At 55.3% G+C, this 18,044-nt stretch overlaps 2 long non-coding RNA genes across 2 annotated transcripts; both read right to left on the reverse strand.

Annotated features, from left to right (window-relative positions):
* Window positions 1–11,414: 11,414 nt before the first annotated feature.
* Window positions 11,415–14,684, reverse strand: LOC116590292. The gene is made up of 3 exons (XR_004285525.1): window positions 14,638–14,684; window positions 14,364–14,525; window positions 11,415–14,271 (listed from the first exon to the last, which is right to left on the reverse strand). It is a non-coding gene; the product is annotated as an uncharacterized LOC116590292 (long non-coding RNA).
* On the reverse strand, window positions 14,684–15,856 carry LOC116590291. The gene is made up of 3 exons (XR_004285524.1): window positions 15,403–15,856; window positions 15,157–15,270; window positions 14,684–14,835 (listed from the first exon to the last, which is right to left on the reverse strand). It is a non-coding gene; the product is annotated as an uncharacterized LOC116590291 (long non-coding RNA).
* Window positions 15,857–18,044: the final 2,188 nt, after the last annotated feature.

Consider the following 18,044-nt stretch of genomic DNA (forward strand, 5'->3'; position numbering starts at 1 on the left):
GGGATCTCGGGAGGAAAGTGGGTTCGGGGGGACACACTGGGTCTGGTCCTGGATGTGCTGTGTGGGCCCTGGGACCTTCGGATGGAGACGTCGCCCGGGCAGAGCGACACGAGGGTCTGGAAGCTGGGAGAGAACGTGGGCCGGGGAGGGCTGGCTCTTTCCCCTTCCAGGTTCCATGCTGCTGGACGCAGGGGGCAGGCTGCGGGTCAAGGCGGCCTGGGGAGGGAGAGGCCCCAGCCCCAGGGCAGGGGTGGGTGGGCGAGGGCTGATTGTCCGCTTCCCAGAGGAGGAGCCGGGGGGTCGAGCCGGCCCCACCAGTACCTTGGCGGTGGCTGCAGTCTTCAGCCTGCCTGAGTGGTCGGGTCGCTGGGAGCCATCTGGGGGGCCTGTCCTTTCCCGTGTGACCCAGTTCCAGCTAAGATGTCACTAATAATACCCAGTCACCTCTCAGGGCTGTGAGGAGTTGGGAGCTAATGTATGCATGCACTGGGCTCATCCCAGATGCCCTGTCCCTGGGCACTGCAGCCTTCCCGGCCCACCCAGGATTCTGGGGCCGTCTGCGGGGCCAGCACGCGCCGCCCTGTCTTCCTCCGGGGGTCCCAAAGCCTGTGTCCCAGCCTCTCTCAGAAGCAATGATCTCCATCGGCAGCGCCGTCTTCAAACAGTTCTGGCTACGGGAATGCTCACTCAGAGTCAAGTTCTATTTCCAGTGAGAAAAACTGCAAAAGAGGGAGTGTTGCCCTGGGGCCTCAGAAGGTGGGGGCTGTGTGACTTAGGAAGCCTCCCTCTTGGGGTTTCTGTAGAATGGGAATATCAGGGGAGCAGGGGGAGCATGCCCCGATATCCCACCGGGCCCATCAGGGTGTATGATTCTAGTCAACACCAAGGTGTCACGCTCTACCGATGCGTGAGTCAGAAATAACCAGAACGCGCTTCCAAACGAGGAGCTGAAACGGTAATTTCTGCGATCTTGCTTATTCATTCCCGAGAGATGTACGGGGCACCTGCTGAAGGTCGGGCCCTGTGGGAGCTGCGGGTGGGCCCTGGGGAGCAAACCCAGGACAGCCCCTCCCAGGACGCCAGTGGGAGCTACCGGTGGGGAGCGGCAAAGTGGGAGGGAGGGGCAGCGCGGGAGGGAGGCAGGGAGGCTGGGGTGGAGGTTGTTCCAACTGTCCCGGGCCCCCTGGCTTGCTGTTTTCCTGCAGGACACGCCCAGGCTACCTCCGCTGCTGCTCATTCCTCCAGCCTGGCAGGGTCACCAGCGTTGACTCCACAACTTGTGCCTGAACTATTTTTAACCGCCTGTCGCCATGGCAGCGTGAGAACTGCTGGGAGAGATGTGGCCTTTGTGACAGTGCTCAAGACGCCCGCTGCCCACTTGTCTCACTTAATCCCCTGCGTGCGGCACCCAGACCGGCCGTTACACCTGCCTTCCGCGGGCAGCCCGCTGTGTGCCTCTGCACCTGCCGTGGAGGGGCTTTAGTGAAAACGAACCCAAACTGAATGCAACCACCTCCCTTCCTGCGTCTGCTCTGGGGGGTCAAATCGTGTTACGAATGCATGAGAGTCTCGGCACGTCCCTGCTGGCTTCTGTTGCCAAAGCCTCGTGGCGACACCAGTGTCCACTGCGGCCGTCCACGTCTGGCTCCCGGGCTGACGTCTGTGAGCCTTCCAGGGCATCTGCAAGCGCAGACGGTATCATGTACTGACAGATGGTGATGTTCTTGCCCTGTTTCCAGCTCCTGCGTCTGCCTGCCCGGGAGAGCTGGGCACAGCACCCCTCGGCCCTTCCTGGTCCCTACATCAGAGAGCACGGGCTGGTGTCTCCGTGTGGTGCCCCGGGCCTGGGGATGGAGACAGATGCTTGATTCTTGCATGTTGACTGCAGGGCCTGCGGGGAGTGGAGTGTGATATTGTGATGCATACTAAGAAATATGTATTTGGTCTTATTCCTGGTCCAGCACTGAGCTCCTGAAGCCCTTGAAATTTCCCTAGTGGTGAGAGTGATAATGTCTCTGTTGTTGTGTTAACGAGGTGACTTCTGGGTCACCCAAGGATGGGGGCTGGTCCCCGAGGAACCCGGTGTGATTGGAGGGTTGGAACTTTCAGCATCTACCCTTCCCACTTCGGAGAGGGGCAGGGGCTGGAGACCGAGCTCAGTCACCAGGGGCCAGCGGTGCCATCAGTCATGCTTCCAGAACAACCCAACAAGGGCAGGTTTCCGGGACCTCCTTGGTTGGTGAGCACTTGGCATTGCGGGGTCAGGAAGCAGGGGGTGTAATGAAAGCTCCGCCCCCTTCCCCCCCATCTGACCCTCTGTACCTCTTCCATCTGGCTCTTCTGAGTTACAACCTCTTCCAGTAAACCAGTGATCCAGTAAGGGCGGTGTTTCTCTGAGCTCTGTGGGCTGCTCGCTGGTCCTAGGAGGGGCCATGGGAACCTCAGATCGGCCAGAGGGTCAGACACAGGTGACGGCTGGGGCTTGTGACTGGTGTCTGAAGCGGGGACCGTCCTACAGGATTGAGCTTTTAGCCTGCAGGACCTGACGCGTCTCCAGGTAGACAGTGTCAGAACGGATCTTCACTCTGGGCCGCCCAGCTGGTGCTGGGGAGCAGCGTGGCACAGAGAACAGCCCCCACCTGCTGGAGTGGGGTGCACACTCACAGTAAGTCAGGGGGGCTGTCTCTGGGACAGCAGGCAGGGCTTCACGGGAAAGGGCAGAGAGCCCGACTCCGAACAAGGAGCACAAAGTTGGGTTTTGCGCGTGTTCTGGGTGGTGCGCCCTCCTCCTGGATGGCCGGTCGTTGGGTCTCTACTCCCAACCCCTTCCCACGGTCTCTCACTCCTTCAGATCCAGCCTGCTGCGCACCTGCCTCTGGTCCCTTGTTGCATCCCCGTGTCTGTCTGTCTGTTCGAGCGCTCTCAGAGGACAACCAGAAATGCCTTCTTTACAAAGGCATTTTGAAAACTGCCTTTGGAATTGTCCTTTAAGACACTGTTTTTAAAAAATGAGAGCTGAGGGCACCTGGGTGGCTCAGTGGGTTAAGCTGCTGCCTTCGGCTCAGGTCATGATCTCAGGGTCCTGGGATCGAGCCTCGCGTCGGGCTCTCTGCTCGGCAGGGAGCCTGCTTCCTCCTCTCTCTCTGCCTGCCTCTCTGCCTACTTGGGATCTCTGTCTGTCAAATAAATTTTTAAAAAGTGATTTATTATAGGTAGTTTGAAGGGAGAGAATAATATAATAAATCCCCACCCGACTTCAACCCAAGCTCGGCTGCACCTGCCTGCTTCTCCCTCGACACAGTATTGTGTGTGTGTTTGGTTGGTTCTAGATCGTGTTCAAGCTGTGGTTCTCAAACGTTTTGTTTTCATGGGTTCAGAACCCTGGGATCATGACCAGAGCTGAAGGCAGATGCTTAACCAACTGAGCAACCCAGGCGCCCCTGATGTATATACTTTTAATGAATAATAACTATATTTAAAAATCAAGAAGAATGACATTCTACATTTTCACGATTCCCTTCAGTGGCTGGTGTGAGGCACACGGACTCTCAGTAAAAGCCAGCTAATTTTCGCACCTGCTTGTGCATCCAATGGTTACGTTATGTTGTTTGATGGAAATACGTAAAGGGAATCTGGCCCTGTATAGATTCTCTTGGAGAATGAAGGTATATTTTAAGTCTTTTGAGATATTTGTGGATATTGTTTTTTGATACTCTATTCACACTTGATAAACACTAGCTTTTGGATGTTAGTTGCAATGTGGACTCTGACTTTATATCAATAAACTTTCTGTACTTTTTTTTTTTTTTACCTTAAACCCATTGTTCTCTCCTGGGCTCTGAGTCTTCCCTCATCCCTAATTTTGTTTGATTCATCACGCCTCCTTCATTTGGAAAACACTGGTTACTAAGTTATGTGGTTCTTCCAAATGCAGACATATTTTTATTATGCAATATCAACACGTTACATTTGTTAATATCATCACTAGCTTTTCAGGATATCCCCAGGTTCTGGACAGCTGGCAGAGCCTTTGTTCCCCCTAAATTCTAATTTTCACTTGAAAGCTCACGTTTTGTGATTGGCAACAGATTTGGTCCACTTTTTCACTTAAACTGATACCTGATTTTGGGGAAGACGTCTGCCAAATACCCAGTAGGGTGGAACTGACCATAACTGAACAGACCCAACAGAGGATCTGTTCGTCGGTTTTCAAGGAAACATGCTCCGTGGAAGCAGCAGCCAGTTCAGCTGAAAATGTAAATCATCCAAGTGCTTCTCCCTGAGACCATCACCCTCGGGTGCAGAGCAGAAGGTGCTCGCTGGGTACGCGAGCCGGAATGAAGGAAAGCTCGTTCCCGTGGACCTGGAAGGCCGGCTGGGAGCTCGGGGACCTGCCACTCCCGGGCCCTTGGCGGACCCCACCTGGGAGGAAGGAAGAAGGTTTCCTCCTCTCCCAGCAACAGCCCAGCCAATGAGAAGTCGCTACACTTGGAGCTCCGGGTGTTGGCCAATGGAATTGTAGTTTACAGCAGCCTCCCAGCCCCGCCCCCTTCCTTCTGCAGCCCAGCCTGGTTTGCTCTGCTCTGCTCCCGGGGAGGAGCTGGGGTGCCGCCGGCTCCGCCCCTTCCAGCGGCGCTTCCCAACCAAACCCTTTTTGCTGGGAAGGGAACTGGCTCTTTTACTTTTAGGTCGGTTGCACTTTGCATTTTTTTTTTTTAAGATTTTATTTATTTATTTGACAGACAGAGATCACAAGTAGGCAGAGAGGCAGGCAGAGAGAGAGAGGAGGACAGCAGGCTCCCTGCAGAGGAGAGAGCCCGATGCGGGGCTCGTTCCCATGACCCTGAGATCAGGACCTGAGCCGAAGGCAGAGGCTTAACCCACTGAGCCACCCAGGCGCCCCTGCACTTTGCATTGTTATCACCTGGAATATGAAAACGATGTATTCTAGAAGGTCGGGATTTAGCAATATAGTTTCTATTGCTTCATATCGTACATTCTTTTTCTTTTTTTAAGATTTTATTTTTTTAAAGATTTTTAAAAATTTATTTATTTGACAGACAGAGAGATCACAAGCAGGCAGAGAGGCAGGCAGAGAGAGAGAGAGAGAGAGGAGGAAGCAGGCTCCCTGCTGAGCAGAGAGCCCGATGCCAGGCTCGATCCCAGGACCCCGAGATAATGACCTGAGCCGAAGGCAGAGGCTTAACCCACTGAGCCACCCAGGTTCCCCTTTTTTTTTAGGATTTTATTTGTTTATTTGACAGAGAGAGAGCACAAGCCAGGGGAAGGACAGAGGCAGAGGGAGAAGCAGGCTCCCCGCTGAGCAGGGAGCCCTCCGCAGGGCTCGATTCCAGGACCCCGGGATCATGACTTGAGCCGAAGGCAGACGCTGAATGACTGAGCTCCCAAGTGTCCCTACAGTTGCTTTATTTGAATCAGGATCCAAGTTTCGGCCACACGTTGTGTTTTGGGTTTTGTTTCTAAAAAGTTGACTCCAGCATCCCTTCCTCCCTCTATTTTTATTCCACGTGTCTGTGGAAGAAATGGTATCATTGGAGCGGTGGCATTTTCAGCATCCTGATTCGGCTGATGCCAGCCTCCTGGCCTCAGTTTACTGTTTGGCCTGTGTTTCCTACAGACAGCTTAGACCTGGCGCAGAACCTCTCAGCCCTTCACTGCTGACGTCCTGGACCAGATCGTTCTCGGCGGTGGGGGCTGTCCTGGCATAGAGGACGTGTTCAGCAGCATCTCTGGACTTTCCTCGCGGGATGCCCGGAGCATCTTCTCCCACTGTCCATGTGGGACGAGGCACCCCCCAGATGAGAACCACTGCTCTCTAGAGGCTCAATTAGATTCTGGCTGGGTTTTATTTTGGCAGGAGTAAGTCAGAGGTGGTTCGGAGCGCTTCTCAGCACATCTTCTCTGGAGGCACATAGTGACGGCTTGTCCCACTTTTAGTTTCTTGAACGCTGGTCCGTGAGGTCAGGCGTGGGGCCCTCCTAACCTGCCACCCTTCAAGCCCCCCCACCAGCCCTCCTAAAGTTTTCCCACCACTGATGGTCGCTGCCAGGTCAACTGTTTCATTGGAGATGAAGAGGGGCGATTTGTTTTCTAATTCAATCTCCTGCTTCTGTCTTTATTAGCTGGAATACTTTTCTCAAGAAGAATTTTCCCTGATTAACTATTTGGTTACCCTGAAATACTGTCCTTACAGAATGAAGCTGGATAAGCGTCTCTTTTTCTCTCTTTATTTACTAACTTCTATAACAAAAGTGGCAAGAAGAGTCTGGCCAGAGTCACCGAGTTCCCCTTCCTGGGCTCGGGTCACTTTATGTCCTCACCGGCAATCTGTGTCATGTTGTCTGCGCCCTGTCACTGGCATCTGTCACCCAGCGTTTCTGTTTGCAGGAATGGAACAGGTAAGGGAGGTCGCCTCAGTGTAGATTTAACTAGGGATGCTCTCACTCCTGCTGTGTCATTTCCTCCCTGCACCCCCTCCTCCCCCTCCCTTCCTGCCAGTGTTCATGGACTGTCCCGCGCACCACAGAGGTCCCGTGCACAGGAGGTTGCCTTAGTCACGAATGCCAGGTCCAGCTCCAAAGAGGCAGGAAAGTGTCCCGCCACCTTGGGGTTGACATTCTGCCAAGGAGAGACCATGAATGGACCATCACTAACTATGCAGTGAGTGGTTCCTGGACCACGACTGGGGGGGAGTGAGTGCTCAGTGGTGATGGCTGTTCGTCCACGGGCTGAGTCCCCCGCACACGGCGCTGGGTGAAGGTGTGGCCAGAGTCTTTGGTGAAGACAGTGGGCTGGGCGTGCGGACCCCGTCGGTTGTGCACAGCCGCGGGCACCACCTGACACACATGTCTTGGGCCTGTGAACACAGCGAGGGTCCGTGTGGTCTCCGCTCACGGGCCAGCAGGACAGGAAGATGTGAAATCCAGACATACCATAAGTAAAGCGCCTTCATGGTGCGGCGGGAGCAGAGAAGGCGCTCCAGAGCATTCCCGGGACGGCTGCGGGGAGGGGAGGCCACCCAGGGCTTCAGGAGGTGGGTGCTGGGCAGGGGGCACCCCCTCAGGCGGAACCATGGACGGCTGAGCGTCTCCTTGGAGCAAGTCCCTCGTCATCCTCTGACTTGCCCACCGGCACAATCGGGGCCTGGTGGCTTCTGGTCTCGGGAATTTCCTTCTCTCCCCACTTGTGACGGGCAGACAACGGCCCCCGGTGTGGCCACTCTGCAGCTGGGATTAGGGGTCCTGAGATGGAGGAGAAGCCCGGCCTCCCTGGCTGGTGGAATCAGAAGGATCCTTCCGGAGAAACAGGGAGGCGTGGGGTCAGAGTGAGGGAAACAGAGCCACCAGGGGCCAGTGAGCCTGGGCAGCCGGAGAGGAGGAGGCAGCAAGGGACCTGCTTTCCCCGGAGTCGCCACCAGGAACACGGCCCCACCCATGCCGGGATCTTAGCCAGGGGAGCCCCGTTTCTGCCTTCCGCCCTCTGGAACCATAAGGTAATAAAGCTGTGTTGTTTTTAAGGCCCTAAGTCTTGGCCATTTGTGACAGCCGCTGTTGGCAACTAGCACAAGCCCTCGCTTTGCTTACCCTCAAAATGGGGGCCACAGCCGTTCCTGCTGGTGGCCTCGCCGGGAGGACTCTGTCAGTGGTGCTCCCGACTCGGCAGCGGCTCACCGGCGCCCTTCCCGCCCGGTCTCGTGTGGGATCCCGGCTCACGTCCGGTTGCTGACTTGCACCCGAGGGCTCCAGCCTCCTCCATACGTCCTCCTCATCCCTTAAGTCTGCGCTGCAGAGAGAGGTTACAGACGCGGGCGCCCGGCCTCCTGAGTGGCCATCCACCTGCTGGACGCTGGGGGCCCACGGCGTGGGGAGGCAGAGCCAGGGCCCCTGGCAGAAAACGCAAGGCTTGCCTGTGAGGAGAGGCACGGGCAGGACTCAGGGACGTTGAGCTGGCCGCCCGTCTGCTGTGTGACCCCAGGATCGTCCTCCCCTCCTGGTCGGCTTGGGTTTCCTCTTGAGTAGCATTGCGGCAAGATCCGCGGTCCCTGATGCCCTTTATACCGAAGTCCTGTCGTTCCAGATGAAGAATGGTTTCCTGGAGGGGGATCTAGAGGTGTCGGGGGAGACAGTTGGGGTGACGGGTTCTGCCGCCGTGGAGACACGGCCCTGCTTGCTGGGGACACGGGAGGACAAGGCTTGGGATCCGGGTCATGTGGCTTCTGACACGGCGCAGTCCACTCTTCAAGGGGGCGTGGCCGGTCACCTGCGCCTACCAGCTGCTTTGGGGCGAACCGGGAACCCACGTCGGCCTGCGTCTGCTTTCTCCCTCCGCGAGACCCAGAGCAAGCCCCAGTTTGCATTTATTTCTATTTATTTGTTTGTTTGTTTGAGCAGACTCCATGCCCAGCACAGAGTCCCACGCGGGGCTCGATCCCACGACTCTGAGATCAAGACCTGAGCCGAGATCAAGAGTCTGAGGCTCAAACCGGGCGTTCCGCCATGTATTTTTACAGTAATTTACATTTGTGTTTGATTATCCAGCGCACGTTCATTGTAGGGTGACATTCCACGGAAAATATAGAGGAATCAAAAGTGAAAACCACCGCAACGCCGTCGCGTGGGTAGAGCCACTGTCATATACACACACACGGGGTCCCATGTTCCGTGTTTCTGTCCTGTCAGGTTAGCGGCTGTTTGAGACTGTTTCAGGAAGCTGACTTATTAATGTTAGCGTCACCTGTGACCTTCAACATTCATGTCTTTTCTTCTGTCTTTTTAAACAAATTTTTAAGTGCCCTTTATGCCGGACACGGGGCTCGAACTCACGACCCAGAGATCCAGCTTCGTACGCTCTGCTGTCTTTTCTCCTTCTCACCTCTGTCGATCCCACTCCAGTTTTCAGATCCAAGCGTGTGCAGGTCACAGGACCGCAGAGGGCAGGGACGTCTGCGTCCTCCGCACGTGCGGGGACTGTCGCGTGTGGGAGCACCGTCGGCAGCCGCAGTTGGGCCGCTGGGCGCTGGGGCCGGACCCCATGGCAGGCCACACCCGGGCAGGCCCCAGGCTTCATCAGTCCCTCCCTGTGCTGCGTCATGCTCAGGAGAGCCAGGCGAGGGCGGGGACATGCAGGTAGCAAGGATGGACACTGGGGTGGGGTGACAGTGGGGTGCACATGGGGGGTGGGGAGGAACCAGGCGTGAGCAAGGAAGGGTGCGTGGAAACTCCCCTGCAGTGAGCCTGGCCCTGCCGGGGGGAGTTCTGACCACACATAGGCCTCTTGGGACGCTGCTGGAGACCAAAGAAGGTCAGGCACCTTGGGAACAAGAGGTGTCTGGGGACGAGGGGTGTCTGGGGCGAAGCTGTGGCCCCGGCCCAGCCACCTTGTGGCTTCAGTTAGTGTCCTCAGTCCTCTGAGTTTAGAAGTTTCGAGCCTTGGGTGGGTAGCTTGGCCAGTCCTAGGCCCTTCCCTCCCCTTTCCTAGGTCAGTGATGCACGAGGCCTGGCCCTTTGCTCTGCTGTGAGACCTTGGCCACCGGCCCCCGGCCCCACTGAGCCTGCTGCTGGGAGGGGCCTCTCTAACAGGGGCAGGACACACCGTGTTCCTCGTCTTTGCTGCGACAGGTTGTGGTTTCCCAGAGTGGGTTTTCTGGGTCAGAGACACAGCCGGCCCCGCACAGGCTGCAGAGTCTGAGTGCGGGCACAGCGGCAGACCCCGTGAGTGCCCAGCGTCTTCCCGGGCACGTCCACTTTGAGCATCACCGCCAGGGTGGCCCCTCCAGCTGCCCTCAGGAATGATGTAGGAATGCACGTTCTCAGGCCTGGATGAGGGGCGCTGGGGGTGAGCCCGCCTGGGCCGGGATTCTGACCCCGCCTCGGTCACAGGACCGGCGGCAGGACCCCTGGCTGAAGGCAGGGGCCCACAGCCAAGGCCGACTTCAGAAAACTCCCGAGGGGCTCGCTTGGGCCCCAGCACCCGGAGACCCCGGCTGGGTCTGTCTGGGCAGCGTCCGCACGACGGACTGTCAGCATGGCCTGGAAGAGGGCGCCCAGGGCGGTGGTCAGGGGGGCGCGTTCGCATGCGCGGACGCATGGCGAGGTCTGGAGTCCTTACTGGTTGTCACGCCTGGGGAGGGGGGACGACGGGCGTCGGAGGGGGGACGGGCCAGGATGCTGCTGAGGTGCTGTGGCACACGGGACGCCCCCCCCCCAGGCTGCATATCTCAGCCCTTCTCAGCCGAGCCTCCCCCAAACATCGCGTCACTGAGAAGTAACCAGCTCTCCTGACCCACGCGCGCCCCTGGAGACCACGACAGAGGACCGGTGACCTTTCAGCGCAGCCTGCGATTGACTTGCTTTTGTATTTGCGCTTACGTCCCGTCACTTGCCTATGCTTCCCGAGGGCATGAATCTTCCTCTGTGTTCTCTTTTCTCATTGTTGTTTCCCTAGTGACGAGGTCCGGCACATAAGCCCACAGAAACTATTTGCCGAATGAACGAATGAATGAAGGAACGCATGATTACGATGGGAAGTTAGCGAGGGCGATATAGTCCCTGGACGGTGGGCGGAGCGCGCAACCCTTATCTCCCGGATGTGCCTTTGAGCCCCCACGGGGGTGGGGGGGGGTGGGGTGGGGGTGGGGGGTGTAGCGATTCCTTAAAAATAGAATCTTTAAAGGGGAACCCTCCTACACTGTTGGTGGGAATGCAAGCTGGTTCAACCACTCTGGAAAACAGCATGGAGGTTCCTCAAAGTGTTGAAAATAGAACTGCCCTATGACCCAGCAATTGCACTACTGGGTATTTACCCTAAAGATACAAACGTAGTGATCCAAAGGGGCACGTGCACCCGAATGTTTATAGCAGCAATGTCCACCATAGCCAAACTATGGAAAGAACCTAGATGTCCATCAACAGATGAATGGATCAAGAAGATGTGGTATATATACACAATGGAATACTATGCAGCCATCAAAAGAAATGAAATCTTGCCATTTGCGATGACGTGGATGGAACTAGAGCGTATCATGCTTAGCGAAATAAGTCAAGCAGAGAAAGACAACTATCATATGATCTCCCTGATATGAGGAAGTGGTGATGCAACATGGGGGTTAAGTGGGTAGAAGAAGAATCAATGAAACAAGATGGAATTGGGAGGGAGACAAACCATAAGTGACTCTTAATCTCCCAAAACAAACTGAGGGTTGCTGGGGGGAGGGGGCTTGGGGGAAGGGGGTGGGGTTATGGACATTGGGGAGGGTGTGTGCTTTGGTGAGTGCTGTGAAGGGTGTAAACCTGGCGATTCACAGACCTGTACCCCTGGGGTTAAAAATATGTGTTTATAAAAAAAAAATTAAAAACATAGAATCTTTAAAAACCAACAAAATTAAAATAAAATTGCACCTGTAATACAACTGCAGTTTGATAAAATAAATGTATGTAAAATATTTAGGTTTTTTTTTTCTGTAAAAGCTGTTACATGACAGGCATTTGCATATTTCATGATACTCTTACTTTTCCTCCCCTTGAACTGGAAGGAACATTCTGCCTTCCCCTCCCCCAAGCTCCCGGGGAGGGAGGGGGTCTGCTAGCCCGGCACAGCCTGGGAGGGCCGGCAAATGGGTGGCAAGAAAGGATGAACGCAGAGTGAAGCAAGTCCCCCTAATTTAATGCTGGGAAAGGAGCGGAGCCTGTCAGACGGGGAAGAGAGACCCGGGGACCCCTTGGGGTTGGGGTTGGGGCTGACAGACTGCTGGGGGGTGGGGGGGACAGGGAGGAGCAGGCCAGCAGGTGACCAGGGACTGGGAACGGGACGGGAAGAAGTGCTTGGGCAGATGGCAAACTGGATTCCCTTTGACTCTGAGGTTCTCCTGGGAAGATCTCAGCTGCTTTCGATTATTCTTGGAAAGTGATTTTCGAAACAGAACTGGGCTGGGACTGGGCGGCAGACCCCGGCTTTGGCAGGAAGGAAACGTCCGGTGACACTGCAGGTGCTGTGTTCAGGGCGGCGATGCCCTGTGAGGGTTTAAGCTGCTTCTTTATCTGCTGCTGGGCTTCCCACACTCCCTCATTATCAGTGTAATCCTTTTATAATAAAGAGAAATGTGCCGTGAAAGTTTTCTTTTCCCTTGAGCCACGAAGAGTGTGCGGCCGCTGGTCGCTGCCCGGGGCCTCTCTCCCCTCCTACGGGTTCTGCGCCCGGGTGGGACAGGGGGCAGGCCGGCGGCAGGCGGGTCCCCTCCTGACTGTGGCTCAGCCCCTCTTCCGTCTCCCACACGGCTCCCCCTGGCTGGGCTGGCCGGGGCTGGCCTCAGCTCCCCAGAGCCCTTGGCAGGCACCCGACGGCACTTGGGGGGGGCCCTCGTCTTAGCTCCACAGGCCTGGAAACGGCCCTGGCTCTGCCCTGTCTCTTCCTAAAACGGGGGTTCGGTGAATGGCTGTTCCCCTCTGACTCATGTACACGTACGCTCTGTCCGCTTCTCTGTTTTAATTTTAGATTTTCTCAAATTCCATCACGACTCTCAGCTGAGGCTCCTTTGCCAGATCATAGGAGTGGCTTTGGGCTGTCCCCCAGGACGACCAGTGGTTCTGCCTTGCCCGGGACCGGGAGGGTTTGCGGGACATGGGCCTTCTTCATGCCGAGCCAGAAAGTCCTGACAAATCCAGCCGAGCTGGGCGCTGCCGCCTCAGTTACCCAGAGATGTTCATGCCATTGTCTTCATGCCCTGCAGCGTGTCGCGGGGACGGGGGACGCCCCCTCCCTCCGGTACAGGTGTGCTCTCCCCACAGCAGGTGCAGAGCTGCCCCTTTGTCTCCTGGATCATGGCTGGGACCAGATTCAAACGCACGAACTTCCCTCCATACCTGTGGGCCTAGAGGCGGTGACAAAATGTCAGAGCCAGACGAGGGGCCTCGGAGGAAATGGGGCAGCAAGTCTGCCCGCCCTCCCACAGAGACGCAGCCCCAGAGAAAGGTCTCAGAGGGGCTGGGAGGGTCTCCCCCGGTGACGCCCCTGTGCAAGCAGGCCCACATGCTGCTCTCCCGGCATCCATGAACGTGTTGCAGCCCCCCCCCGCCCCCCGGAACCCTGCACACGGGGAAGCCCCTCCAGGGGATGAGAAGGGTTTGGAGAGAAAGAGCCACGAGACGCTCACAGGACGCGAGGCACAAGCTGACAGCTTCTAACTAGGTTAGCTAAACAAGGACGCTGCTCGGAGAACTGCCACCCAGACGCTATTTTGGGCGTTTTGGAGGAACACTGGTGACCATGACTTACACTGGGTAGAGTGCCTATTTTGGGACCTGCGTTTTGCTGAAATATTTGCTGAGTATTTTTGTAAAGTACCTCACATCGGAAAAGATAAAGACAGTTTCCGCAGGAGGCTCCCAAGGAGGGCGTGGAGGGAGCCGGCGATCACAATGCTGGGGCCTCCTGCGGCAACGTCGCTTTCAAGACCAGCTCTTCAGGGCCAGGGGGTCAGGAGCAGAGCAGAGCTGGCGCATGATCGGCATCAAACGGAGGCTGTGAGTTCGCTGCTCTGCTGGTTTCCCCATGGCTCCCACTGTCCCCAAAGAACGAGGTGGGGGGTAGAGCTCATAAGTTCAGGGTCAGGGGGTCCTCACTCCTCCTGTTGGGAGAACGCGGGCAGGCCTCGCTCCCTTCCAGCCCCCGGGGTCACTGTCCTGCATCCCCTCCAGGCACAGCTGGCGTCACCCTGCTTCTCAGAGAGAGTTGGTGTCAGAGCCTTGACGTCCACGGTGACCTTCTGACGGGGGCGTCCCGGAGAGCGTGGGGTCGACCCGAGTGACTTGGTCTGGGTTCTGCGTTCAATCACCTGCAGATCTTTCAAAGCCACTCGCTGTGCTCGGGGGTCGGGCCCCGGTGATTCAGCTTCCGACCTTCCTGTGCTTGGGAATCACCTGGAGGTTGTAGTTTCCCGAGTGGGCAGGTCTGGAAGAGGCCTGAGACGTTGCATTGTGAACACGCTCCCAGGGCATGTGGCCGTGGGGGATACCACACTCCGGGAGCAGGATGCAGAGGGAGCCGCCGCTGTCTCGGACGGGCACCACCTCTGGTCCCGGGTAAGCCGAAGGCCGCCGGTTCTCCATCCACATAGGATGTGAGGGGACCACGTGCCGTGGCCGAGGCCTCTGCCAGCCACGCTTCCCCAAGCGCAAGGATGTGTGGCCCCAGCTCAGGAGTCGGCTTGGACCGGCTCCCAAGGACGGGCTGTTGCATTTCTCTGGTCAGACACAGCTGTGATTCAAAATTAATGTACGAGCTTACAATTAAATTCCATTAAAAATGAAGGTGGTGAACACTAAGATTCATCCCTTCCTAATTAATACCTTTTCCTGTCATCCGAGCTGGTGAGGCTCTTTGCTCTGGTGAGTCTGTGTGGCGGGCGTACTGCCTACAGGTTTGCCTCTCGTCCCCGCTCTGCCTTCCGTGACAGCCTGACGACAGCTCGGACCCAGCCGGGTGTGAGGACGACGCAGCCCCGCTGGCAGCTGCGACGGGCCGGGGTTCGTTTCAGTGTCCGCACGTAAGAGAGCGCCCGGGGCAATTACGTAGATCATAGACGTGAGGGAGGAAACTTGCGACAGAGCAGATCAAACTTACCGTGAGTGTGGAAACCGAGGCAGGCTTCAGTTCCACGAGCGTGGTTTCCGCGGGGTGAGAGCCAGCTGGGCAGGGGATCACGGGTGGTACGGGACGACGGGACCTTCTGGGGGGAAGGACTCGGGCTGCGACGCAGCTCCTTCGTGAAGCCTGGGATGCAGCTCCTTCGTGAAGCCGTGGGTGACTTGCGTCCACAGGCTGAATGGGGAGATAAGAGTTCGCGAAAAATCAATGAAACCGTTCTGCGAAGACGAGCCGGCTGTCTGGGATTCGCATGAGAACACTGTATGATTTCTTATTCTTTGTAGATAGCGCAGCCCACGTCATTTCTATTAATCAGGTTAGAATGAGCTTCTACACGTGTGTGCTCATAGGTGGCTGTCTACGGCTACCCCCGCACGTAGTTATAAACATGCCCCCATCTCCCAGCGGAAAGCCAGAGTCCTCACCAGCACACCACTGCGTGTGAGATACAGTTTCCCAAAATATTTTCCCAAGTTGCTGCGCAGGTGACAATACCTTGGAGCTCACAATTAGAGAGAAGTTTTGAGAGGGCCAGAGTGCCTTCAGGTCTGGTCCCAAATTTCCACTGAGGTGTGCAGAGTGCAGACAGAGCCTTTGCAGTGACACTCACTGTAGAGAGACGTACGTGTACGCACGTAGTGTGAGTGCACAGTCTGAGCACACACGCGCGCACACACACACGCACATACTTCGCACTGAGGGTTAGGTGTCAACATATGAACAATAGGGAGGGGGCCTCACCCATCCCGCTGCACAGAGAGAGCCTGGAGGCTTCTAGGCTTCTGTGTGGAGGTCTGCAGTGCAGTTGTACACCAGAGTGTGGCAGTGAGTCTAAGAAGAACACGGGCTTTTTCCCTGGAAACATGGAGCTCACGTTTGTTTTCAGCAATTAGAAGACAGTTCGGTCGTGTCGTGATGATTAGGAAAAAAGACACTATTTGACAAAAAAACGTGATCTTCTGAATCTAAGATTTCAAAGTTAATCTGAAAGGGCAAATCTGTAGTAAAATTCAGGGATTTTTACGGGATTGGGAGAGGAGGTACTTGAAGGAGGAACCTACGCCATTCGTCCCAAACCGTGACAGAGGCTTGTAGTGACCAGAACGCGGGGACCCAAGTCGCGGGAAAGGTGGGTCAGCGACGTTCACAGATAAAGTCAAGTCTTTACAGCAACGTAGCCCGTGATAAAAATGCAGTTCAAGGGGCGCCTGGGTGGCTCAGTGGGTTGGAGCCTCTGCCTTCGGCTCGGGTCATGACCCTAGAGTCCTGGGATCTAGCCCCACATCGGGCTCCCTGCTCAGCAGGGAGTCTGCTTCTCCCTCTCTCTCTCTGCCTATTGCTTTGCCTGCTTGTGATCTCTGTCAAATAAATAAATAAAATCTTAAAAAAAAATGCAGTTCAAAAGCCATGGGGAGAAGAGAGGTTCTTCAAAAATTTCGCTGGGGTCATTGGTTCGTCACCGGGAACACGGCTCCTCTCACTGCGCACCTAGCTGACGGCGCAGACCACAGACCGTAGGAGCCAGCGTCTAACTGCGAATTACCGAACCCGACAAGCAGCAGCAGAAGGCTGGGTTTAAAGATTTTATTTACTTACTTGACAGAGAGCGAGCACGCACAAGCAGGGGGAGGCGGAGAGGGAGAGGGGGAAGCAGGCTCAGGCCTCAACCCCAGGACCCTGGATCATGACCCCAGCCAGAGGCAGACGCTTCACCGACTGAGCCCCCCACTCCCGGTGCCCCAGGGCTGGGTTTTCATCAGCTTCAGGTCTGAGTGTTCTAAGCCTGGTGCCTTAAAGCCAAGACATTGAAAAAAAAAATAAAGATAGATGTAGACAATTTAAAAATTAAAACCTCATTTATGACACAGCCAACACAATAAAACTCAAATGAAAATAAAACAGTGGAAAATATTTGTGATATGTACGACAGATTAAGAACAGAGACATAAAATATGAGAAAGCTTCAAAAATTCGTAAGACAAGTCAGATAGAGAAATGGGAAAGGGTATCACCAGTCAGCTTGATGAGGGAGCAGGAGGCTGGCTGAGGACAAAGCAAAAGCTGGCGCCTTGCACCCCCTCTTCACCCTTTCCCCTCCATAAGTGTAGCATCCCTCAGGCAGCCCTGACTGCCATGAACAATAAGCAAATAGTTAACTTGCAGAGCTCACAATCCTGCTAGACAGGAGTCTCCCTTGGCTTACAAATGCCCTAATTCTCACTAACAAAGACGATTGATAGCAGGATTGTGACACCCCACCAAAAAGTCTCCCAACTATCTTAATGTTAATGGCTGGTCTAAAGACAACATTGATCCAGCCGCCAGGGCAAGGCCTCCAGCAGGCCTGGAAATTCCTGGCACCTTGTAGGCCCTCTTTAGCATATGAAAACTCCACTGAAACCTCCCTTCCCCTCACCTTCCCCCAACCGCAGGGTATATAACATGCCGACCCTCACAACCCGGGGCAGCAGCTCTTCCTGCCCACGGGTCCTGTCCCCGTGCTCTAATAAACCACCATTTTGCACCAACGACGTCTTAAGAATTCTTTCTTTAGTCAGTCGGCTCCGAACCTCCTCATCCCACCGAAACTGACTTAGGTTCTGGGACTTCATCAAGCTCACACACAGGCCCCCACACAGACACACACAACACAACTGATGGACACAACAGGTGAATCAACACGCTTAGTCAGCAGAGAAAAGGAAAGGTAAGTTTTTTTTTAATAAGCTATCCAGAACTTAAGAGGGTAAAAGACAATGGCTAGTCCCGTGCTCTGTTGGGGGAGTGTCAATTTTTACAATCTTTCTGGAAAACTGTCCAGAAATATTTATTAAAATGTTTAACATTTTCCCTATATTCACTCTGCAATTTCTTTGTAGGTATTTACTCTAAATGGACTAAGGTGTGATAGTTATCATGGTGAAAAATTAGGAATAACGTATAATGTGCACAACCTGTAGGTTGGTTAAATAAGTGATAACTTTTTTTTTTTAATAAAAATTTTATTTTTATTTATTTGAGAGGGGTGGGGGCAGAGGGAGAGGGAGAGAGAAGCAGACTCCCCGCTGGGAAGGAAGCAAGACACAGGGCTCGATCTCACAACGCTGAGATCATGGCTTGAGCCAAGATCAAGACTTGGAGCCACCCAGGAGCCCCGATGATATATTTATAAGACGGACTCATTGAAGGCTATTACATGTTACATTCATTAAGAAAAAACCATTTTCAGGGCGCCTGGGTGGCTCAGTCCTTAAGTGTCTGCCTTTGGCTCAGGTCATGATCCCAGCATCCTGGGATCGAGCCCCGCATCAGGCTCCCTGCTCAGCAGGAAGCCTGCTTCTCCCTCTCCCACTCCCCCTGCTTGTGTTCCCTCTGTTGCTGTG

The sequence above is a fragment of the Mustela erminea genome, chromosome 5 (assembly GCF_009829155.1).
Source record: "Mustela erminea isolate mMusErm1 chromosome 5, mMusErm1.Pri, whole genome shotgun sequence".
Taxonomy (NCBI): Eukaryota; Metazoa; Chordata; class Mammalia; order Carnivora; family Mustelidae; genus Mustela; species Mustela erminea.